Below are 13,137 nucleotides of genomic sequence, written 5' to 3'. Positions count from 1 at the left end.
AAAGGTTTTTTCTTCTGGAGGACAGATGCATATATTCAGGAATTGTGCCATAATTTGGAAAGAGAGACAGCAAGATCAATGAAAGAGAGAAGGGAAACAAGAATGCCCAAAATTGCCCCTGGATAATTATCCTGTTCAGTAAAGCAGAAATAAACGCTGACTTGTGGGTGGCATGGATAAAACACTTGAAATGAAGAGGTGCAGTCCCAGGTTATATGGGCAATTCCGAGGATGTGTCACTAAGAATAGTCTCCCTTGAATGTCTCCCCTCAACACTTGGCAAAACAGAGTGAATTGGCAATTAAATAATACAATCCTTTGTGAAAATCTATTAAGAAGCTCTTCTGATTTCACAGATATTTCTCATAAGTTTGTTCTTTACTAGTAGTGATGGCTTTGGAGCTGGGCTGAAGTCATCATATGTAACTTCTCAGCCAGCTCCAAAGCTCTCACAGCACTTAAAGAACAAGCTCATGTGAAACATCTATAAAATTAGATGAGCTTCTTAAAATGCTGAGACTGTCAAAAATACCAGTCACGCCACACATCTCACACTCTTAACTAAGAACAATTCAGCACAGTTAGGGGTCTTCATCTATAAAGAGTTTCAGTATAAAGTAAACATGGAGAATGAATTCCCGTCCTTCCCTTGGAGAGGTCGTGTTCAAGGTTCATTGGCAATACAAGATGGGAAGGCCTGGCCTGTGCCCACCTGCTAAGAATTAAACAGAGAGCTGCAGTCTGTTGTGCAATCAACATTTGGTCTTTAGTGGCAGGTCCCAAATTTATCACCAGAAACTCTGACATGCTCATAAGCCATTTATTAATTTGTGTTAATTTGGGCATCATGGAATTGCTCTAACTTAAAAAAAACAACTATCCCAAAATGTGAGAAAATTCTCAGGCAACATGGATGCATGCATGGCTTTCGGTAATCAAGTTTACCAAGCAAGTTTTATTGTGCTCTTCTCAGCATGGTGCTTAGTATATAAAATCCCACCACATGTTGTAACAATAAAGTTATTGCTTATCGACCAGACCTAGCTGACAACCAACAAACACTGCCATGAATAATTTCAGGCTGGATTATAGTCCTCTCCTTGGTAACCTATCAGTGTGTGTCTAGTAAGTAGTGTTCAGTAACACTCAGGGTGGCAAATTCGTGGAGGAACAGGCTCAGAAATGAACAACAGCAAACACCACAAAAGAAAACTAAAACAGAGAAGAAAGCTTATCTGTGTACAAATATCCTCTGGAAACAAACTAATTTACAATGAATTAACTTAAGTACATAGCTTACATAGGGGAAAATACTCTTTTTTAAGGCATGAATAATTCTAGACAGCACCATGTTTTTATTAAAACCTAATCTTACAAGTAACACTGGACTATTCTTAGGGATGGATGGGCATTTATCACCCTCGTCTTTGATGGAAGGTGTTGATACATTTTTGGTGGTAGCTTAGCTACATGGTTCTTTAACTTCTTCAGAAGTTTTAGATGAAGACCATTTGAACTTAGTGATTTATGGCCACTTAATTTTTCATATTTTTTCAATCAGGTCTTTGTTTTGATTTCTTTGACAGTTCTTTACCTTCCTTCTCTGTACAAAGTAACTCCAGGATAGATACTTCTTCATCATCTTGGAGGGACTGCCAGGCACAAAGCGCCCATTCAATCCGTTTGCATTCTTTGCAGTCTCTTTGGTTAACTTCATTCCCAACAAAAATCTAATAGACTGAATGAATCTCCAGTGAATTTTGCGGTTATGACATACTTATCTCAAAGGGATTACTTTTGTTTGTTTTACAAATAATTTTGTTTTTGTGTGTGTTTGTTAAACATTATCAGAAGTCAGTGTTCCAGAATTTTATCCCTTGTCTTTCTTTCTCCCCAAACAAAACATCTTTCCTGAACTTCTTTCACTTGTGTCAGGGTTCATGAATCTCTAATCATGCATCATTGAGCAAGTTCTATGCTATTTCTATGAATTTTAATTTCCTACCTTTTCTCTGCAGTTTTTTAGCAAATCTCCCTTTTCCTTCCTTAAACTTTTCTTTGGAAATTTTAGTATTTACAAGTGTTCCTTTGATATAAAAGTTTCTATGAAAATCTCAAGCTTGATTATGCCAGTGCTCCTGTAAATTTTTAATTTCTCATCTTTTACTCTCAGATTAGTCTAAGTCAGAAGTGTTAGAAGCTATACCAACATTCTCTACAGACCAGAAACTGTTGTTATTTTTTTTTAAATCATGATTATCCAACATGATTTTGACAAACTCCATGGCTTAAATTTTTAACAATGCATTGATTATACCACCTCTTAAAATGTGCCACTGTGTCAAAGTAGCAAGAATAACAAGTTTCTCTGTTTATCAACTCTGCCCCACCCCCATGCTCTAAAACAGGCTTCTGCTGTAATGCAAAGCTTATGTCCTAAACTTCAATAAGGTAAATCAATCACAATGAAACATAGGTTTCTTATTAACATATGTCAATCACTCTTCAGTAATCTACCAAGACTTACATAGAGTAACCGTAGTTTATCCTTCTTTATACCAATAAAACAATGTGTCTCTCTCACTTTTCTGACCATTTCAACGTAATGCCTAATGGCAGAAACAGCAAACTAAGAGATTGGGAACCTATTCTTACACCTTCCAGATTGAATATATATAACCAAATAGTTTTGTATTTCCACAGATTCTCTTTGGCAAGAAACCATCGAAGAACCGCCAAATAACTATTATAACTGAAAAGCATACAAATCTTTCAGCAAACTCTAAAAGCAAGTTTGAAAAAAAAAAAACAGTCTAAATCCAGTACATACTTTGCTGTTACCAGGGAAATCTTCTCTCAACCTGGATTTGAGAGTGCTTTATAATCACCCATTTCTCTTGCACATCATTCGAATCTCCAGATCGCTTGCAGATCTCATTATCAATGTTTCCCAAATGCCTGCAGTGCACAGGCAAGACACCTGGGTCTATAGCATCTGGTAATAATTGCACCTAAATTCAGATTCAGAGCATCCCATTTCAGAGGAACTCGGGCCTTTTATCAAATAAACAAGGTTGAGATAAATGTTTTCAGTTAATCGTGTTCCCTCGAAGTTCATAAGTACCTAGTACTTCAAAATGTGGCTTTATTTAGAAATAACATTGTTGCAGGTGTAATTAGGTAAGATGAGATCATATTGGAGCAAGGTGGACCCAAACTCCAATATAACTGGCATCCTTATAAAAAGGGGGTATTTGGACATAGAATCATGCACACAAGGAAAAATGCCATGTGAAGACAGGAGTTATACTCTCACTAGTAGAGGGACTACTGAAAGCTAGGAGAGAGGCTTGGAACACGCACTAGCTTTCCCTAGTTCCTTCAGAGGGAACATGGCCCTGCGGATGGATACCCTGATCTCAGATTGCCAGACTTCTGTACTGTGAAACAATGAAAATGAATTTCTCTCATTTGAGCCGTTCAGTTCGTCATACTTTATTATGGGCTCCACAGCAAATTAATGCAACAAAATTCAGCATAGTACATCAATTGTCAAACTATGAATCAGGTAAATATGGTTGGTAGGTAGAGAAAAGGAAAATATCTAGGAAGATTTTAGAGGTTTATTATTTTAAATGAAAGTGCGAAGTTTTTCCTAATTTTTAGGTATCAGCTTACTTCTCAGTATCTGCATAGCATTTATTACCTATCTATATTAATATTGCCTCATCATGCTATTATAATCACTTGTCTGCAGGTTTATTTCTCTCTTGATCTAGAGATCAGAAAGGGCTAAGATAATGTATAGTTCTGTCATCCCAGGATCTAATAATGATACACAATACATAGTAAAAGTTCATACAATGTGTTCAAACAATGGTGAAACTAGATTTGCCACAATGTTTTAGAAATTTAACCAGATCATTCTGTTAAATAAAGTTTTTGCTCAAAATTTTTATGTGTTTTTAACCAAGACTCATGAAACAGTTCAACAGACTGGACTCTGACCATATCGTTTTCAAGGCTATCATTAAAAAGGACATGCTGTGTCTTATTTAAAGGGCCCTTAGAGATCAAATATACTGATGATAAAGTAGACTGGAAAGTAAGAGTGGAAAGACAGAAAACAGTCCCTGGCCTTTGAACGAGGTTTCTATTTGTAGATTTGTTGTCTGTTCCTTAGAACCTACTATTAAGAGAAGGTATAAAAATTTTGCCATGTGTTAACCTCTATCTGAGGCCGGATTGTCCTGCTTGGCCAGGGATCGAAGTGTGCAAGCTGACATACACGCTGTAATGTGAACCAGACTCAGTGGGGTATTCACCGCTGTCTCCTGCCAGGTATGCAAGCCTTCCAGATACTCTGTTGTTGTTTGATGATCTGCCTATAAATTCTCCCAGTCTCTGAGACTGAGCCCCAGTTCCTCCTCCCCTTCCTCCTCCCTGGGACCTCCACTGCGTCTCATCTGCATGGAGCGATCTGACACAAGCTACTATGTATGGTTCAGTCTCATTTTCATTTTGCTGCACCTCTTTTACCACATAACCTTAATTTCTGTGTTTCCAAGCTCAGCCTGATAACTTGTCTTCTTTTCTAATTGATAATTCAGTTTTCTTTTCCTGACTCTGAATCTTAACCTCCTTCTCCTTATCCAAGCCACAGCACTCCCCTGTCAGGGTGGAAACCCAGATCTTAGTCTTTGTCCCCAAGCTCTGTGTTTCATCCAGGAAGGGGTGTTCTCCCAGGGCTATTGACATGAACTACTACAAGCAAGTTCCTGTATAGCAACCAAATGGGAAGAAATAAAGCATGTAGAAAAACAATATTTATCAAACTAATTAGTTTATAATATATATTGATTATACTCATAGAGTAGGACTAAATAAGTCTTCTTTGTACAGAGACTATTTCTTTTGAAGCCCTAGCAGTATTCAGCATTTTTCCCTAAGAGTTAAGTTATTTAGAAAAATCTGCCTATTTTGCATTCATTGTTATATTTTCCATCATCTCAAAAATATTTGATATAGTTAGAGTAGAGATTAAAACTTTACAGGCTCTAAATTAAAAGCAACTTAGAGTTTTATTTTCTCGAGCTGATGAAGTGTTTATGAAGTATATTTGTTGTTAAGAGGCAAAACTGGTATATTTTCTCCCCACCTACCTCTACCTAAAACAAAACCAAAACCAAAACCAACAACTGTGAATTTTGAACTGATCTTTGAAGAAAAAAAAGATCTGACAACATGATGTTTACATTCCCACATGGCTGGAATTAAGCGCGAGTGTGGTAGCGAAGTTTGCTGTAGCCGTCACCATCCTCTATTACTCCAACCACGCTCGTTTCACTCATCAGAGATAGCTTTTGACTCCTGCGTGACATTAAGTAACATGTAAGGAGCACATTTTGATTTGTCATGCAAATGATTAGGACCTACATCCTACTTTGTATAGAAAAAAAAAAAAAACAAACTCCAATGGTAGAATCGTGCCTATTGTGAAGTATAACTTCCGCGTGCACTGACCTGCTCAGTGCCGTTACATATGTCTCAGGTTGTAGGCTTTCCTAAAGCACGGAACTTTGACCCTGTGGATATGGGCTTTTTGTTCAATAAAGAAAACCATCAATTATGTTATGTTGTTTGATACCAAAAATGCTTTGATCTTTGGAAGGGTATTTATTACAAAGGAAAGCAGGGTGAGAGTCCTTTGACAGACATGAGACTTTATATGAAAACCTCACGCTCGGTGACTTACGGCACGGAACCATTGGTACAAAATGTTTCAGATCTGATCTGCTTTACCTTTCTGGGTTAGATTTCTATCTTTTCCATTTGCTATCTATGTATGTGTGGATAAATCTAAATCTCTGTGGACCTCAATTTCTTAATTTGTCACATTATCTTTTAGGTTTCATATATGATCTCTAAATACCCACTGAGGTATTTAAACATCTTCAGTAAATCTCCATAATTAGCAAGTTAGAAATTCTTAGCCACAAAATAAATATTTCTTGTAGAATAATTTTGTGAAAAAATTCAAAATCATTAAATCCATTATTGTTTCATAGGTGGGTACTGAATTACTTTTTACACTAACTGTATATTCATCAGAATATATTCAATTTTTCTTGGAATTTCACCTTGGAAACTTTATTCTAATTATCTAAAGGTTTAAGTTTATTAAAATGCAATAGCAGCTATCTGGCACCTTACTTAATATGTGAACCTAAAAAAAGGTCAAACTCATAGAAAGAGTAGAAAAGTGATTGCTAAAGAAGATGCAAGAAAAGGTTGGTAAGATGATACGAGTGTGCAAACTTTCACAGTGGTCTGAGGACCTAATGTATCACATGATGATATAGTTGATAACACCTGGACTGTATAATTGAAATTTTCAAGGACAGTAGAATATCAATGTTCTCACAAAAAAGGGGGACATTAATATGAGTAGTAATGGATATGTTAATGAACTCAGTGGGAGGAATCTTTCCACAATGCAAATGTATATTAAATCATTACATTGTACTCTATAAATATCTTATAATTTTATTGATCGATTATACCTCAATAAAGCTGAAAACAATCTCTCCCCATCTTAGGTAATGGGGAAAAAAACTTTACAAAATAGGCAATCTGCACTGCCTCTGGTGACCCTAATTTATGTCATTTTCCTAATATGATAAACTAGAATCTTGGAAGTTAGTTTTTCTAAAAAGATTATTTATTTATTTATTTATTTATTTATTTATTTATTTATTTATTTTTAGAGAGAGGGAAGGAGAGGGAGAGAAACACCCATGCATGACAGAACTGGCAACCTTTTGGTTCAGACCGGCCATCAATCTAGTGAGTCACACCAGTCATGGTGAATGTTGGAGTTAGCTTAGCTTCCTCTCCCTGTCTGGCCCTGAGGCACCCAACCAGCCATGTGATCTGTAAATGACTCCTACCTGGTCCCTCCTAAACTTCTGATGTCTCCTAAACAGCCACCTATGCAAGCTTAGTCCCTTTAAAACTCTGCCACAGTGTCTTCACAGTGGTATTTCTGCAGCATGTTTTCAACTATTTCTTTCATCTTAAAATCATTGTTCTCTTTGTCATCAGCAGTGTAAAGGCACTATATTATCATGGTTAAAACCATAGGACTTGGAGAAGGTGGCAAACCAAGGGTTGTATTGCTGCTCTAACAATCCTTAGCTATGTAGCCTCAGGCAATAGTCAAATATGCCCTAAAGGCAGGGTCTATTTAAAATATCAGTTTGGAAAAAGACTGTATACTTTGTAGATGCCACCACTAAAGGCAAAATTAAGACCTGTTGATGAATAGAATTGGGATATATAACTTTTTTTTTCTTAAATATTTTATTTATTTATTTTTAGAGAGAGAGGAAGGGGAGGAGAAAGAGGGAGAGAAATATCAATGTGTTGTTGCCTCTCACCCACCCCTTACCAGGGACCTGGCCCCACAACCCAGGCATGTGCCCTGACTGGGAATCGAACCAGCAACCCTTTGGTTTGAAGGCCAGCACTCAATCCACTGAGCCACACCAACCAGGGCCACATTTTTAATGCAATACACTGAAGACCCCTCACTCCACCTCAAAATGGAATTTAAAGTTTGATAAAAAATGATTTTTTCAACCCTAAATGTATTGAAGTAGAGAAAAATGTCCACAGATTAAAGAAGAAAATTCAATTATCATATAGGAGAGACAGAAAGTTTAGGAAATAATAAAGAATGTATCCAGTCTGAGATTTTTATATTCTGCAGTTTCACTCTAACTAAATGCACTTAAATTTAAATTCTAGTTCAAGTATATTTTATAGTTAAATTCTATGAGCATTTTCATTTATAGAACAAAATTCAGTTTACAGAATGTCAAACTTCTTTATCAGACAGGTGTGCATTATAAAATAGTTCTCTTGAACTTATTTTTATAATATAAAATTATTATATTTAGACATGTTTGAGTTTAACTTTATGCTGACTGTTTTAAGAAAGATTAATCCATTCTGTGATAATCTATTCACTTATAAACACACATATACATGGACATGCCACAGATTTTGTGACTATTCTGTTCAAATATCTGTTGCGGTGCCCCACCCCCAACTGATTCCCAAATATTGACAAATTCAAAGGATCATTTTCGGCTTTGAAATGGATAGATTATTTACTGAAATAATCTTAAGAGCATGTATGGTTCAGATATCATTTATAAAAGATATATAAAAATTTTCTTTTGAAATACTTTGTCCTTTCTGAATGTATTTTAACCAATGTATTTTGCCAGTGAGATATTTTTTTGCAAGTAATCTCTTTGTTTCTTTTAAGCCTGGTTGTAAAGAGATAAATCACCACAGACTCTGATGGCCTTTTTAATGTTTGTCCATGGGATTAAGTTGAGACCACCAACCAATTTCCTATAAGCCATCAAGAGACATCATGTGTTAACAATTTTCAGTCTCTTTTTATCTGGTTTGGATTCAAAATGGTAACCTGGAGGTGAAAGGTCTGATTATAAAAAACCAGCTCCCCTGGGCCAACCAACCTTTTCAATTTTCTGAATTTAAGTTAATTATATCATTTGAGTTTAATGGAATTATCAACATGTTCACCTTCATTCTGAAATAACACTTCCCTGTTCATTAGAATCAATCATTGTTTACCTAGATTATAAAGAACACTAAAGAGAATATAGTGTTATATTTGATGTACTTTATTATTTGACTTAGGAATTGAGGTGTGTTTTAGGGTTTTATAAGGGTAATACACTTTTACTCAGGGTAGAAAACTATTTTGTTATGTTCTTTTGGAGCTTCTATATGAAATGTGCTCACAGCATTACTTATTGATCTAAGATTTATTATATTTTTATTTCAGTAATTTATATAAAAATGAAAAGAACTTTTAACATTAAATAGTTGAACATATTTACCATTGTATCTTTTAGCCCTTGTAGATGTGCAAGTAAAGTGAATAGTTCATTATTCTGTTACCAGGGAGACCTGAGTCAGAGGGCTCTTTGCCTCTCCTTGGTTCTTGTCTTGCTTGCAAGAGACAAATTCTAATGAGAGACAAACACATATAGTGGAAATGAGATAGCAAATTTATTTATGAAACACATACGAGTACAATGCAGTAAGTAGGCACCCGACTAGTCTGAATGTCCTACATAACTAGTCTTACTTAATTCCCTATGTATAGAGGAAATAAAGTTGTTAGTAAGTTTGTTCTATACGTGTGAGCACCTGGCTACAAGCAGGCACCCAGCTAATCCGATGTGATGACTATTGGTGTTCAGAAGCTGCACACCTCAGCTGGCTTCTAGGTTCCTCCTCCTCCCCTTCTCTAGACCCTGGAATTCATCCACAGCCACAAATGCTCTCTTCTCCCAGCTAGTGGAGATGATACACACAGACTTTCAAGGGTTCCCCTCCTCTCTTGCTATCATAGTTTTGCTTGTGATGTCCAGAATGGCAATCTTATCAAACCAGGCTCAGGACTGCTAGGCCAATGAGTCAGACACATCTCCCTTTTGTTTCCAGCCTCCTGTTTTAAGTTCTTTGTGAGATTGTAACGGTGGGGACCCTTCTTTATTTCCCCTCTGGCCACTCATTCCTGGCTGCTACCTACAGTAACATTTCTAAAGCTTTATAAATGGGTAAACTTTTGACTTAGAATGTAAAAAGTGATGCATTTAAATATTTATATTTTGTTTGTATTTTTTCCCTTCAAGAATCCTTTAATGCTCAATGTTGTATTTGTAGTTTTTTATTTGTTTGTTTGTTTCTTTCCAAAGGAAGAATCCCAAGTTTGGTTAGGCGGCAGGCTTCACAAAACTTTGATCCCCTCTTTTGTTCAAAGTGTTACTATTAAAGAAAATATTGAAAATCCACCCAGATTTTCTGGGCATTTCTATAGTCATAGATGTCTTCAACTCTATCTCTAGGACAGATAACTCTTGACCTAGATTCACATTTCAATATTTACTATATATTCTTATAGATTTATCCAATTGAATCATTATTCCCTAAAATATATGTATTTCCAAAAGCTAATATTTTAGAATACTCTAAAATGTGATTTTATTATTTTAAATAAAAGTATTATTTTTAAATTTACTGTAAGTTGCTAAGTATTATTATCAATATTTGATTCAGTAAGTTGATATGAGATAAGAAATTTCCTCCTCTACCAAAGGCAAATTTTACCTTGAACTGATCTACAAGATATGGAGCAACTAGTCTCCTTTAAAGAGTTCAAGACAGCTGGCAACCTTTGCCTACTTAATTACATTTTTAAAAATTGGCATATTCACCACTACTTTAGACCAATTTTCAAATAACAGAGAAGTAGGAATATGGAAATGTGAAGATATTAATTAGGTTGTCCTCAGTGGAATAATAATTTTAAACTGCTTAATTATTTAAAACTTTTATGAGTTATGTAAAAGATACACACATCAATAAGTAGTTTAAGAATCACATAATTCATTTGGGTTCCCAACTGGTATAAATTTAAAAATTACTTACTCATCCATTTACTGACTATATTAAATTAGTGATTTAATTTCCTTTTATACATATTTTAATTTACTTTTATTTTTCTTAAATAGCACCTATATTACATTTTCCTAATTCAAATCTCAAAAATAAGTATAACACCAAATACTTGTATTGCACCTAATATGGCATTCCCTATCTCAGCTCTTAGCATATTTTAACACTTTAACACTATTACTTAACCACCAATATTATAATCATTTTATAGCTGAAAAAAAGAAAGCCAGCAAAATAGTTTACCTGGTCATGTAGCCCAGGTAAGCAGTAGAACAAACAATTTTTACACAGGTATCATCTCTAGAACCCATACCCTAACCATAACATACCCTAACCAACTTAACATACTCAAGTATACTTATATTTCAAGAAAGTGGGACAGGTGGAAATCAATGACAACTCTCAGAATTTGAGTATGGTGGCCATTAACTTAGGTGGCCCCTTCAGGACCAGAAAAACAGTAAGAAGAGGAGCTGGGCATGCCACTCAAGGCCTGTTCCATTAATGCTAGATTTAATTATACAGCATAAGTAGATTAGCAAATGACCCAGGGGAGGAGTCAATGCACAGGCCCGAACACTTCTGAGTTGCTATTTAGCTACATCGTTTTGTACACTTACGGGTTTTAAGGCTGCTACTTTCCCATATTTCTCCTCTCTTGATATTTACCCAGTGATATTAATTATAATTTCACATGAGACTAAGAAAAGTGGGACAATAATATACATTTTTTTCCTTTGTAAGATAAAATATCCAGTGGTAGTTGAATACAGAAACCTGAAAATCAAGATGATACAAATTTGGGAGTCACCAGCATATGGATCAAGGATGAAATCATTTATGTGGATGAAATAGCACACAGAAAGTATGAAGAATAACAAAAGCAATTAACTGAGAAAAGGGAATCCACAAAGAAGAATAAAAAGCAACAGTGATAGGACAAAGAAAATCACATGCATTCAATAATTCAGTCAATTATATAATTCTGCACTTCTTAGAGAGTCAGCCATGTCAGAATTATATTTAGACCATTAATCTTTTAGTTATTTTTTGACAAAATTTATTATTTAGTCATTTTAGGTAAAATCCAAATGTTCTAAATGCTAATATTCTCTGTTTCTAGTAATACTTGAGGACATTGAAATGATTTAAATGCATTTAATTATGAGTCATAATTAAATGATCAAAATAATCATATAAATATCGCTGGCTGGTGTGGCTCCGTGGATTGAGCACTGGACTGCCAAGCAAAGGGTCACTGGTTCAATTCCCAGTCAGGGCACATGCCTGGGTTGCTAGCCAGGTCCCCAGTAGGGGGCACACAGGAGACAACCATGCATTGATATTTCTCTCCCTGTCTTGCACCCTCCTTTCCCCCCTCTCTAAAAATAAATAAATAAAATCTTTAAAAAATTATCATGTAAATAAATCTTCTCTCTACTTGTGTTTTGGAAGCACATTTTTGGTTACAGTAAAAAAAGTTCATAAAAACTAAAATATACTGGCTCAGAAGCATAAAAATCAAAGAATCATTTACACATAGCTGAATCCAGGAATGCAAGCAATATAAAATATGACTTTTTTGTGCCTTCTGCCTCCTCAGTTTTACTCCTTGATGGTTTCATACTCAGGAAGTTTGTCTTCTTGCCATCACCAGATATAGTTTGTATAATACTTATACCTAGCTAGCAATGCTAGCAGAAAGGGGAGAGAATCCTTTCCCAAGATTTATATCAATATTTACAAAGTAAATTACTGAATCTTTTTATTTTATATACACATGAAATTGAGGAAGTGAAACCAAGTGATTATAGGCTCTAGCAGGTGGGAGAGAGCTCCATTTCTTAGAGAAAAGAAGATGCAAGGATTCCAGAAAGATTAAAATAATTGATATCCACCACATTACTGAAACATATTTTAGGTAATAGCTCAAACATCACGTTTTGAAAGATTTTGTGACCCATCAAAATATGTTTCAAATAAGTATATTTTTCTTTTATTCTTTACGTTTGCATAGAATAATTTAGTGTTCAAATCAAATTAATTGACTACTCCTCTGTGTTATATAACCAGGCATACATAGAATCTGAGGTCTCATGAAGAATTGAAAGTGCTCTGTTTTGAATTTGTTAACTATTTGTTTAACCTGTGCTGTCACAAGTACTATAAATCCATCCCGGATAATGGTTTGTGCTTTTTTCTTTTGCCATCTACCCTTGAATGTCACTAGGGACTATGTTTTTTCAAAAATAGCTAATTATTATTAAATTAAACATTTGGATTAAGAGATGTGGAAATAGAATAAAATATCAGAAAGTCTACCCAGGAAGGGAAGTCAAAAAATGACACACCTGAAAAAGTCAAGAATATAAATAACCACTCTGACAGTGGAATATCAATTTAAAACATAATCATAAACTCAACTGACTATTTTTTCTTTTTTTTTTTAAGATTTTATTTATTTATTTTTAGAGAGGGAAGGGAGGGAGATAGAGAGAGAGAGAGAAACATTGATGTGCAGTTGCTGGGGGTTATGGCCTGCAACCCAGGCATGTCCCCTGGCTGGGAATCGAA

This window comes from Phyllostomus hastatus, unplaced genomic scaffold (genome assembly GCF_019186645.2).
Source record: "Phyllostomus hastatus isolate PE091 unplaced genomic scaffold, TTU_PhHast_1.1 phas_scaffold_78, whole genome shotgun sequence".
In the NCBI taxonomy this organism is placed as follows: domain Eukaryota; kingdom Metazoa; phylum Chordata; class Mammalia; order Chiroptera; family Phyllostomidae; genus Phyllostomus; species Phyllostomus hastatus.
Note: the sequence above shows the minus strand (reverse complement) of the source record.